At 36.9% G+C, this 12,829-nt stretch overlaps 1 protein-coding gene and 1 pseudogene across 1 annotated transcript in view; one reads left to right on the forward strand and one right to left on the reverse strand.

Annotated features, from left to right (window-relative positions):
* The window catches only part of TENM4 (teneurin transmembrane protein 4), a 2,883,939-nt gene that overhangs the window by 2,807,667 nt on the left and 63,443 nt on the right, over positions 1-12,829 (reverse strand).
* Positions 10,708-11,196, forward strand: LOC109267389 (ubiquitin-conjugating enzyme E2 C-like; annotated as a pseudogene).

Below are 12,829 nucleotides of genomic sequence, written 5' to 3' on the forward strand. Positions count from 1 at the left end.
ACTATGGGATGATGACTCCATCTCTCAATCATAGGTAATATTTATGTGAAAATTTGAGGTCCTTTTTCCCTTGCAACCAGGGTAAAGGATATCTGATTTTTTTTAGATAATAATTTCACTCATCTATTATTTCTGTCATCACAAATGTTTTAAAGATATACTGTATTTAAGCTCATTTCATTTATAGTCTCCTTGTGCATAAATATCTCTTTAATCCATTCAGTTTGTTTCAACTTCTCAGATTTAATTTACCCCAAAGTTTTTTCCATTGACAACTTACTGTATAGAACAAAAACATTCTTCTCTAAATAACATTTATATCAATGAAGAGCATTCACTATTCTTTTTTCATTTATGTATGTGTATGTATAGGTATATGTAAGGAATCTGAGATAAACACATTTGATACAAATCTCTGGGAAAAATGATTCTTTCTTAATGTTTTACAATTTTTTTCATTTATGAATGTTTGAGTTGATTTATTGAGTTTAAACTAAACTGATACATTATTCATATTAATGATGCACATAAATAATGTTGATTTTTATCTCCAAAAGTTCCTTTAACAAATTCACTAGGAAGAAGGCTATAACTCATTGCCAATACTTTATCAACTCATTAGAACATGAAATTTGTAAGAATCTTTGTTTAGCTCAAGGGAGAAAGTGTGTAACATTTTTTCATAGGTAAGGTGAATGCTAAATATACTCAGGCAAATTAGAACAAGGACAAATTATTATTATCAACATTTTAAAAGACAACTCTTGAAATCTCTTATAAATGGCTGTTCCACTGCATTTTAACTCTCTACAAATTTGGCATAAAAACATTTCATTTATTTTGCAAAATAAACACATCAACCTGCTAACTGGAAAAAGTAACCATGTTCCTAACATTCTCAGTGATATCTGTCCTGTCAAAACCCTTCATTTTTTCATGTAATTCAAGTTCCTGGATCTTCCACACTGTCTTTAAAATGGTCCCAAGTTAGAAACATCTACAGTCATTCAGAGTACTATTCATTGTGTCATTAAAGAACCTACTATGCCTACTTTGGCAGATCAAATTGTCATATCCAGGGTGAGGAAAAAGGAATAAGGAAGATGAAGACTGACGACAGCATCAAATATAAAACTCCGAGTAACCATTCATTCACTTTGCAAACATTTACCTAAAATTTATTCACGCTAAGTAATTCCTAGCTACTACAGATACAGAGAGGAGTGGGATGCAGTCCCTGTGCTTAAGAGACATTTATATAAGTAACTAAAAAATGCAATAATATGATTCTAGCTATAAATTAGATAATATCTATAGCTTGGATAGCAGAGTGCTGACACATGAAATATTCTCAGTAAATATTAGACTTTTATTATATATAATACTATAAGCACAGCTACATTATACATTCATATATATTACGAATACTATATGCCATATATATGCAATTTTTGTGCTATTATTATTAATAAAAGCAGAGGGTTTTATTTTTTAAAGTTCTGAAAAGTAAAGTGTTATAATTAGGGTGAGAAAGGAAAGTCACCAAAGCTCTCATAAAATGGATAACAGATTAGATGGATCTCAAGAAATAAATCAGATAATACTTATAGAAAAATGAGGAGAATTTTGTACTAAATAAATAAGCAGTATTTCACTTGCATGTGGGAAAAGAGGAGCTTGTGTCCTAAATCCTGAACTTCAGGGGGCCCACCCCATCCTAATAGTGTGACTATTCCCCACCCAAAGTTTACACCTCACATTTTAGACCATGCTCTGGATATACAGGTCACTGGAGTTCCAAAGAACCATACAGTCTTTTATTCCACCTTCATTCTCTTAGGTGCTGACCAAACCACCATTGTTGGGTTTTTTTGTTTGTTGTTTTGATAGAAATCACATATTCCATTGTTTTGTTTTTTTATATAAATCACATATTTTATTTTACTATTTTATATTTTTAAATATAATTTGTTGTCAAATTGGCTAACATACAGTGTATAAAGTGTGTTCTTGGTTTTTGGGGTAGATTCCCATGGCGAACCACCATCGTTCTAAGTATACTACTGAATGGTGGCTCAGGGTTGTCTTTTTATGAGGTGTTTGGTTAGAGACTGAATTAGTGGGCTGGGCTGTTCAGATGTGGAGGATTCAGAACATGGACCAGGGATAACAGTTTAGGGTAATTTTTCTTTGTGCCACTACATTCTGGGGTAGAATTCTAAGGCAAGAAGAAGATTCTAAATTTGAACTGAGATTTCAAAACCATTATCAAATTATTTTTGTCAAAGAAAGAAGATATACTCAACAGTGTGATAATCAATTTGCAGTTTTTAACTATTTAGACACATGTACTTTTTAACGAATTTTTAAGTATTTAGGTAGGAGGACTTCCATTTGGATGCTTGCCCCAGGACCTGAAAAATGGATGGGTTTGTGACCTAACCATAAAAGTAAAGTTGTCCATGTCATGGTATATTGATTTATATAACAGAAAAACAGACAAGAGAAATGAATAGTGGGGAGAAAATGGTGACTAGAACAGTAATGTTAAATTCAGATCAGAAAAGACTGGTGCTAAGAAGCAGGAGTTTTATCCTCTAGAGTGGTGTGGTAGGGAGAATAATGGCTTCCCAGGATATCTACATCCAAATCCCTATAAACAGTGAATATTACCTTACATGGCAAAAGGGATTTTGAAGATGTGATTAAATTTCCAGATTTCGAGATGAGGAGATTATCCTGGAATATCCAGGGGGTCCTAATCTAATTATATAAGTCCTTAAAAGCTGAGAACCCTCCCCAGCTGTGTTCAGAGAGATGGCCCTATGGGAAGAGAAGCATGAGAGGGACTCAGGATTGCTGGCTCTGAAGTGGAAGGAAGGAACCATGAGCTACAGAAGGCAAGTGGCCTTGAGGAGCTAGAAAGGGCAAGAAAACTAATTCTCTCCTGGAGCTTCCAGGATCTAATGCAGCCCTGCTGATGCCCTGACGTTAGCCCCTCATACCCATGACAGATTTCTTTCCTCCAGATAATAAATGTTATTTTAAGCCTCTAAATTTTTATTAATTTGTTACAGCGGTGATGGAAAAGGCAGAATATAGGCAGCATCATTGGTAAGGACTGGCTTATTTAGCCAACTCCTAGGTAAAAGGAAGTAGCAGAAGATGAGCATTTTATGTAGAGACATTGCCGGAGTTCTGATGGTAAGGAAGAAGTAATAAAGGGAAAATACGGGGAAATAATGCAGGTTTCTGAATTGCAGGACTTCTCAAAGCCTCTCATAAGTTAGGGCACACTGTGACTCTCCAAGAAGGATACACAGCATTTCCCTAAATTATTTAAATAAGGAAAAATCAGTTTATTTTCATATGGAGGAATACCTCACCAGACAGAACGTTGCTTGTAAAACTATTATAAGGAAAGAGTCATCAAAGGATTCTGAATAGGGAAAGAACCTGATCCAATATCAGTCTCGTACCAGGCTGGCTATGGGCAATAGGAAGATATCTCATTGTATCCTATACTTATGCTGCATTCGAGGTTCAAGCACAGCGCCAGGTACAAGAGGGGGACCAAATATTCCCTAGCATTAGAAAAGGGCAGTAAATGCTTTAAAGTCCTCCGAATCTTCTCTCTTAAAATGTATACAATGTTCATCAGTACAAAGCATTAATTATTCAATTTTCAAGAATCTAAAGAAATTAATTTGTCTTTTTATTAGTTATTTATATATACTGGGAAGCCTTTAGGAAGGCAATACTCAAATCATTATTTTTTTCACTTAAAGTGGAAAATACTGCAGAGAACATTGAGTGAATCCTTAGTAGTGTTGAGGAGAGAACTCACATCCAGAGGTTGGCAACCTATTTATGATTACACAGCTGTCTGACGGTGTCCTTACGGCTAGAGCCCAGTTCTCTCATTATCCGAAATTGTGGTTTTCCTACTATTCGTTAGGATCATTGTGCAGTAAGCATTATGTTTCAGGGAATATTATTAGAATGCAGTATACATACATGTATAGACCTTTTTCCCTTCTATAAAATAAAATTACCATCTCCTACCTTCCACTGTTTCCAAAAAGTTTTAAATGGATGAGTTTTGCAGATGTCTTTAAGATGATAATAGGGTTCTACTTTATTTAAAATATTATCTGCTTGGAATGAGATAGAATTGCTTAATTCAGTTAACTTGTGTGGGCATAGTTATAAATTCAGTGGCATATTTTAACATAACATGCTATGTTCTTCCCCTGTTTATTTATTGAGCACTTATTAAGGACAGAGCCCTCTGCTGGGCACTGAAGATACAATGTGTGGGACACACAGTCATCATTAAAAGAGATTTTACTTTGGGTTGAGAGACAAGTAAGTGATTCAGAAACTGGCAACTAAACCCTCAAGGCAAGTAGGGTTCAGGAAAAGGAATAAAATATAAGCAGAGAGCAAATCATAAAAAGAATTGTGTTTACTACAGACTTAGGGAGCATCAAAGACTATCCAGGCCTCAAAACTACATCACTGGGACTCAAGAAAACCCAGAGTACAGGACAAGAAGAAAGAGGAAGAGGAAGAGGAAGAGGAAGAGGAAGAGGAAGAGGAGGAGGAGGAGGAGGAGGAGGAGGAGGAGGAGGAGGAGGAAAAGCAGGGGGAGGACGAGGGAGAAAGAAAGGGGAAAAAGAAGGGAGAAGGAGAAGGGAGGGGTAGAGGAAGAAGAAGGAGGAGGAAGTACAGGAAGGAGAAAATGACTCCTCCTCCCCCCCCAGTGGCATTAAGCTTGACCCATTTTTGTATGCTCCTAATACCCTAGGCACACCCCCAGTTTTGCCATTGTTTCAATACTTTGTAGTGCTCTGTTTATCTATTTACCTGTGTGTGCAACCAAAAAGTTTTTTAATCTCCTGTAGGTAATTAACCAAGTGGTCTTCAGTTCTTATCTTTTCCATGACAAGCAAGGTGCCAGGCTTATGGTAAGTACTATGTTAATATTAATTAAATGAATTATTAAGGCATGAAAATATTTCAGGAGAGGGAATTATTCTTTCTCATTACTTTTATTCCTGCAAATACAATACTTACTGCTGGGCTGAGAATTTGAGTTTGCATCATATCCCTTAGCACCATCTGATTTGGCAGTAGGGTGAGTCAGAGAGTTACACAAACTCAGGTTCACCCTGACTTTCAGAGACCCACAACAGCCAGTCCATCTCTCAGCACTACAAAGACAGAACCCCTAGTATAAACTATTGATTTTAGTTAATAACAACATATCATTAGCTCATCAATTGTAACAACTGTACTACCCTATGTGAAATTTTAATAATAGAGAAAATTGTGAGGAACTGCTGTACTTCCTTCTCAATTTTCTATAAACTCAGAATTGCTCTAAAGATAAAAGTCTATTACTTTAAAAAAAATCTAGTGCACATACGCTTACTTCTCATCTAAAACTTCAGCATGTTGAATTCTGTGGGTATGGTACACTTCAAGCGTATGTTTCTAAGTTCAGGAATTAGATTCTTAAATTTTACTATATAAAGTGTCGAATTTTGTGACAGCACATTTTTTTTTTTTTGTTACTAGGACACTTTAGATTTAAAAAAAAATTTTTTTTAATGTTTATTTACTTTTGACAGAGAGACAAAGCAAGAACAAAGGGGAGGGGCAGAGAGAGAGGGACACACACAATCTGAAGCAGGCTCCAGGCTCCAAGCTGTCAGCACAGAGCCCGATGCGGGGGCTCAAATCCATGAACCATGAGATCATGACCTGAGCCGAAGTCGGACGCTCAACCAACTGAGCCACCCAGGGTCCCCATTACTAGGGTAGTTTAAAAACAAGTACAACTGGCAATAAGTTTAAAGTGAAATATATTCCTATATAATCTTTACAGCTTAAAGTAGGCACTGTTGCTTTCCCCTTTATAGCTGAGAAAACAGACTCAGAGATTTGAGGTCAAATGTCTCACAACCAGCAAGCAGCAAGTCAAAATTCAAACTGAGTCATTTTTCTTAACATTTATGCTGCTTTTAACAACACAAAGGTTAAGTATAGAGATACTGGTGAAGCATAAATAAATATATAAATACAAGGAAATTTGGGCCTAACTCTTCAGTTACTTGACAGACAGCCTGGCTCGTATCCACTATGTAGCAGCAACCCATCCATGTCCTCAACATACTGACTTATTTATTAAACAATATTCTGCCAAAAGGTCACAATTTAAATAATGAAAGCAATAAAGTAATGGATACATTTCTGGATGAAATACTGTTGGCTAATTCCCCCCGATCTAGTCACAGTCATTTTTAATTAATATTTACAACAGAAAGAATTCCTGTTCCAAGCAAGCAGCTATGGGTTCTAGGAGCTGCTCAGCATGGAGGTCTAAACGTTATGCAATGCTAATATACAGATGGAGGATCCAGGCGGGACTGCAACGGAGAGTCCTTCGGAGAGTGTAGAACTTTCTTCCTCCTAATCTCAGATATGACATCATTGGCATATTAAAACTTACCTACTTGGTACAATACATGTGTGTTGTAGGCCATGTGTCCGTGAGGCTCATTTGTATTGGCTTTTGCATGTTGCTCTTTGAGGACCGGGAATGCTTTTCTCTACTACATAAGTACTAGTACCTCAAGTACTACTGAAAGAATTTCACCATGACTGAGAAAATGGGAAAATGAAAGCAAAACATGACAATGTCACAGTAAGCACCGTCCAGGAGAACTAACATTGTATTTTCAGATTTAAAAATGTTTCAAACCACAACTTTATGAAAATTGAAGCTTTTGTTTAGTCTATTTTATGTTATTTTATGTCATTAATTTCTTCCCTATTAATGGCATTGCAAAGCAATTATGGAAACTACAGGTATAATTTCCAGGCAACAGACCCTGGTACATACTTGGTATTTTCGGGATTTTCACTGAGACAGTATATATATCTTTTTTTCCCTTTATTAAAGTAAGAACCTATATTATTACACTATTACTATTAATTATTATTACCGAATATATTCTATAGTAAAATTTGAGATCTAGAGTAAGATTTCTGGGATTTACACTGTACCTCCTCCAATATTCCTTAATAAGAAATTCTGGGGCACCTGGGTGGCTCAGTTACTTAAGTGGCTGGCTCTTGGTTTTGGCTCAGGTCAGGATCTCACAATTTATGACATCAAGCCTGGCATCAGGCTCTATGCTGACAGTGCAAAGCCTGCTTGGAATTCTCCCTCTCTCGCGCGCAGCGCACGCGCGCACACGCGTGCATGCAAAATAAATAAATAAACATAAAAAAAAATAGAGTTCCTCATGGAAAACTGTTGAAATCCTTTGGCTGTTTGAAGTTAGTTTGCTCACTTTAAAATTTAAATAATAATGTAATTTATTGCCTTGAGAAAATATCCAAACCTAGTATCCTAACATTTAAACCCCACTTCTATCCACTTGCTTTCTCCATACTGACCACATATCTCTTGGTGTCACCTCAACCCCAGACTCCTATTGAGCCAAGAACAGTCAGTTGTACATGCTCTCCCACACCCAATGTCCCAATGGAAGCTCAACTTCCAAGAGGGCTGTCTCACTCCCTGCCTTCTTGCCCTAACTGTTCTATCTGCTAGCCATCTTCTTTTTTTTATTGACCAACTGACTTCTAAATCTCCGTTTGTCTTTCAAAACACTCCTCTCAGAAATACCTTCTCTGCAAACCCTCTCTAGCTTTAGATTTATATCACACTTGGATGCCTATTCATCATTCATTCTCTGCTTTTGCCTTCCTAACACAACACCCATTTTGTCCTCTTCAAATTCTAGTTTCTTTGATTGCCATTCCTTCTTATTTCAGGATGAGGCTGTTTGAGACAGAGGTCGAGGGAGAGATCTCATCTGAGAAGGTGCTATTCTACATCCACTTATCATGAGGTGCACTGGTCTGGACTACTGGAATCAGAGACCTGGATCCAATCTCAACTCTACTATTTACTGGCTGTGCAGTCTCTAACAAGTTTACTTTCCTGAGTTCTAGTTTTCCAGTATTATAATTAACATTATAATGTCTCTTTTATAAGATTATTATAAAAGGTAATTTTTATGAAAGGCCTAGAATAGCTCTTGGCTCATAAAAAGAAAGGGATATTATATATGGAAGTATACATAACCACTCTTCTGTGTAGAATATTACACAATATTTTCAATAAAAACCCTAAGTCTTTTACATCTTTCAGCTATACTTTCTTCATCAATCTGTACATTGCTGTTAAGTCATTTATGTATATGATATATAGACAGATACAAAATTATACCATATATATGTATATTTAATTACATATAAAGAGATATATAAACATATATTCATATATTTGGATATATGTGGTCATCTTTTTCCCCCTTCTCTCTCTATAAATATATATATTTATCTATGAATATATATATAAATATATTTATATTTATATTTATATGGCCAGAAGATGAAGATGGTAGGTAGAAGTTCAGTGTAGTATATAAAATTCCAGCTCTGGATGGATGGGGGTTGAATTCCAATTATATGGCATCTGTTAGCAGCATGGCCTAAGCAAGCAACTTAAGACTTCTGAACCTCGTTTTCTTTGTTGAAAGTTTAAGAAAATAGAATCTACCAGTACAAGTTATTTCTAGGATTGAAGGTTACCGTCTACATGCAATGTGCCTGCATGTGTATGCAGGTGTGTGTGGTATGTATTTCCCCTAGGAACAACAGTTCAGTATTCACTAATTCAGTGTTTGTGAAGGCTTCATATAGCTACCACAAACAATAAGAATTAAATATATATATCTATATATATATATATACATATACACACACACATTATGTATATATATATTGTATTATGTATATATATATATTGCATGATGTATATGTATGTTATATATACATATAATACACACACACATATATATATAATGTGCATATATATCTACACATTTATTGCCTTGAGGATCTAATTTACCATTGTATACACCACTGCACTCTGTCAATAACTATTGTTTAACAAGGATTCAGTTCATTTTTGCAGAAGAAAGCAAAGGAAAAATAGAGGTATGGAGAGAAGAAAAGACATCAGGGACTGAATGGAAGGTGACTGCGTGCAAGACGGTTCTGAAACTCATCACAAGGTTGACATGTGGCTAATGACTCTTTTCCCATCAAAATTTGACTGCCAGGTTTTCATGGAATGTTCCTCTGTAATACCTTTCATGGTTGGCGCCCTTACTCCCTGCCACTTCCCCTGAATGCCAAATATACCTACACATGCTTTCATTTTTCTTCTTAAAATATTTGCCACCATTTATAGCATCACCTTCTTTGTCTCGGTCATCCTTTTTTCCAGTTATGACAAGCTCTTGCTAAATCTGTAAATGAGCTCAGAGGCTTCCTTCCTTTAGGATAATTCTTCATCTTTCTCCCTCTACTTTGCACTTCATGCTGGAATTGCTTGTGCCCTGTCTATGTATTATTTTTCTTTTCAAGCAAGCTGAGCAAGAGACCAAAGGAACAATTTAACAAGAAGAAGTAAAGCCATTTGGTGATATATGAGAAAATTTTGACAAAAAGTGATAGTAATAATAATTCCATGAGTGAATGACAGCTACAAGCTGGGCATCATATTAGACCTTTTATATACTGTTATGGGCTGAACTGTGTTCCCACAAAATTCGTATGTCGAAGTCCTAACCTCTGGTACTTCAAAATGTGACAGTATTTGGAGATAGAGCCCTTAAAGAGGTAATTAAGGTAAAATGAGGTTGTAAGGATAGGCTCTAACCTAAATGACTCATGTCTTTATAGGAAGAGGAGATTAGGACACAGATGTGCACAGAGAAAAGACCAGGGGAAGACAGATGGGGATAATGGCCATTTAAAAGCCAAGGAGAGGTATCTTAGAAGAAATCAACTCTGCTGACACCTTGATCTTAGAATTCTAGTCTCCAGAACTATGAGGAAATAAATTTCTCTTGTTTAAGCCCCCAGGCTGTGGTACTTTGTTACAGCAACCCTAGAAACTAATACATACACTTCATTTTATTTGCTTCCCATAGCATCCCATAAAGAACAAATAAGTATCACTCTCTCCTTTTTATACATGGTGAGAGGAAGGCTCAAAAATAACATTTGAAGGATGCCATTTGAAGTGGAAAATCAACCCACTGATGAACGTGATTAAATAGAAACTAGAAGCAAAAATAATCTGAAGCAATAGGTTTGTAGGCTGATGCTCATACATTAAATATGTTTTCTAGTTCCCTATGTTATTTACTTAACTGATTTTGTCCATTTTGTGCCATGCTTTGTGATATGTACTGAGGATTCAGAGAGAAATAAAACAGTTCTTGCCCCCCAGAAGCCCATGGCTTTTTAGAGAAGATCCACACAAAATTCATTCATTAATTCAATATATTGTACTGGATATATTCACTACATCTAACTGCCACAAGTCTAGACACAGACATGATCAACTCTGCTGAGCATCAAGGAAAGCCTTGTAAGCAGACAGGCGGGCCTGCAGTCCTGTGGTGGTGCTCCCCGAATTCTCATGTCCCTGCCAGCACCTTCTGGATGGCTTCCCAGAACCACAACCCAGCCTCCACCAGCATCACTGCTTGCTGCCCACAAAGGAGCCAGGGCACTGGCCACTCCATGGGCAAGAGGCTACAGCAGGAGCTGATGACCCTGATGATGTCTGGCAACACAGGAATTCCTATCTTCCCTGAATCAGACAACCATTTTAAGTGGACAGGGGCCATCCATGGAGCAGCTGACAGAGTATATGAAGATCTGAGGTATAAGCTTTTCTTGGAGTTTCCAGTGGCTAACCTTAAAATGCACCCACAGTGCACTTCCTCACACCCTGCTACCACCCCACTGTGCACACCTGGGGTAACATCTGCTTAACATCCTGAAGGACAAGTGGGCCACCCTGTATGATTGTCAGGATCCTCCTGCTGTCCATACAGAGCCTGCTAGGAGAACCCAACATTGATAGCCCTTTGAACATACAAGCTGCTGAGCCCTGAAAAAAAGCCCACAACCTTTAAAAAGTATCTGCAAGAAACCTACTCAAAGCAGGTCTCCAGACAAGAACGCTGTCTTATCCAGCCTCTCTCCTTGTGTTGTCTTTTTAGTTTTCCCTTAGATGGTCTGCCCTTTCTTTGATTTCTGCATAGGACTGTATCTTAACCTGTAGTGTCATTTTTGTTTTGTTTTTTTGTTTTTTGTTTTTTTTATTAAGTCTCTGATTGAGTCCTTATGATAAATATGTTAAATGAATACATTTTGGGATTTTTACAAAAATCAAAGGTCTTAAAACAATGACTCATCTGAGGCTTGAAGTATGAGGTGATAAGACAGAACAATGGCTGATGGCTTCTCAAATGGAAACAAGGACCTATGCTACTGTTTAGTCACTAGCTGGGCAAAAAAGCAGATAAACAGAGCAAGGTGAACTGAGGCACTCCTGAGCCATTTCAGTTTCCCTCCAGACTAGCCTTGCTCTGACATGTTGCTCCCCTGAACACAGCATGGCTACTGCTTCCAGCAGAGTTACCTGCAAATAGTGGAAACCCTGTCAATCCTGATGATAGACTGACTAACTGAACAACTGGTTTATGCTTGCCCATTTATTTTTAATCTGAGCTGATAATGCTACCAAGCTCTTCCCTTGGGAATGTATATGAAGATAAATGAGGTAATTTATGCCATAGGGTTCTGAACTCCTTAGAAGAAAAATGTTACAATAAATTTACAGTTATATTATATATTCTTTAATAAATATTTGATTGGATGTGCATAGAATATCTATGATCCCTTAAGAGATTTAGAGGAAAATAGCCAAGAAAAGACCTATAAGCCTTAAACTGCCAAAACCCCAGAAGATGATTTAAGCAATGCAATAAGTAAGTAGGTTGACCTATTTCTCATTTTAAAGGCAGAAATAAAATTACCATTCCTATGTAGGAAAAGGCTTCTTCCCACGGTGAGTATGAGCAATATTAACACCAAGCTTTCTCTTTCTTTAGAAACACTTCTAAGTTAGGTTTAGAATGAAAGAAGCTCAGACAAATACAAAAATACAACCATGAAAATTAATTACAGTAGCAGGTCCTTGACTAACCAATCTAGTCCCTTTTATGCTGTCCCTCAGTCAGGGTACACTGTGAAAAAAGCAAGGGCCTTGAAGTCATAATGACTGGTGTTCCACTCCTTTCTCTTCCAATTATAGGCCTCTGACCTTGGACAAGTGAGTTACACTCTCTGTGCTTTCATTTGCTCATCCATAAAATAAAGACATTAGTAGGCAATGTGAAGATTTGCTGTGAATACCCAATAAGATAATTTTTTTTCAAATACCTAGAACTCCAGCCAAGGTATAGCAGATGGTTGCCAAATGTTATATATTGTGCTTTCCACCAAATGTGTGGTTTCCTATAGCCATGGCATTAGACTAAATTTTAGGACTTTAATGATGATATATTAAACAGTAATTATATTATCTTATTTAATCCCCAATAACCTTCTATAGTATAGATACTAGTACCATTACTATTTTACAGATGAGAAAACTAAGCTTTAGAGAGGTTAATGGAAAATTTAAGAAGGGGAGGGGGCCCTGAATGACTCAGTTGTTTGAGTGTCCAACTCTTGATTTCAGTTCAGATAATGATCCCAGGATCGTGGGATCAAGTCCCACACTGGACTCTGTACTGAGCATGGAGCATGCTTGAGATTCTCTCTCTCCCCCACCCCCTTACCCCTCTTCCCAGCTTGTGTGCGCGCTCTCTCTCTCTCT

The sequence above is a fragment of the Panthera pardus genome, unplaced genomic scaffold (genome assembly GCF_024362965.1).
Source record: "Panthera pardus isolate Hobbes unplaced genomic scaffold, ASM2436296v1 HiC_scaffold_12, whole genome shotgun sequence".
Taxonomy (NCBI): domain Eukaryota; kingdom Metazoa; phylum Chordata; class Mammalia; order Carnivora; family Felidae; genus Panthera; species Panthera pardus.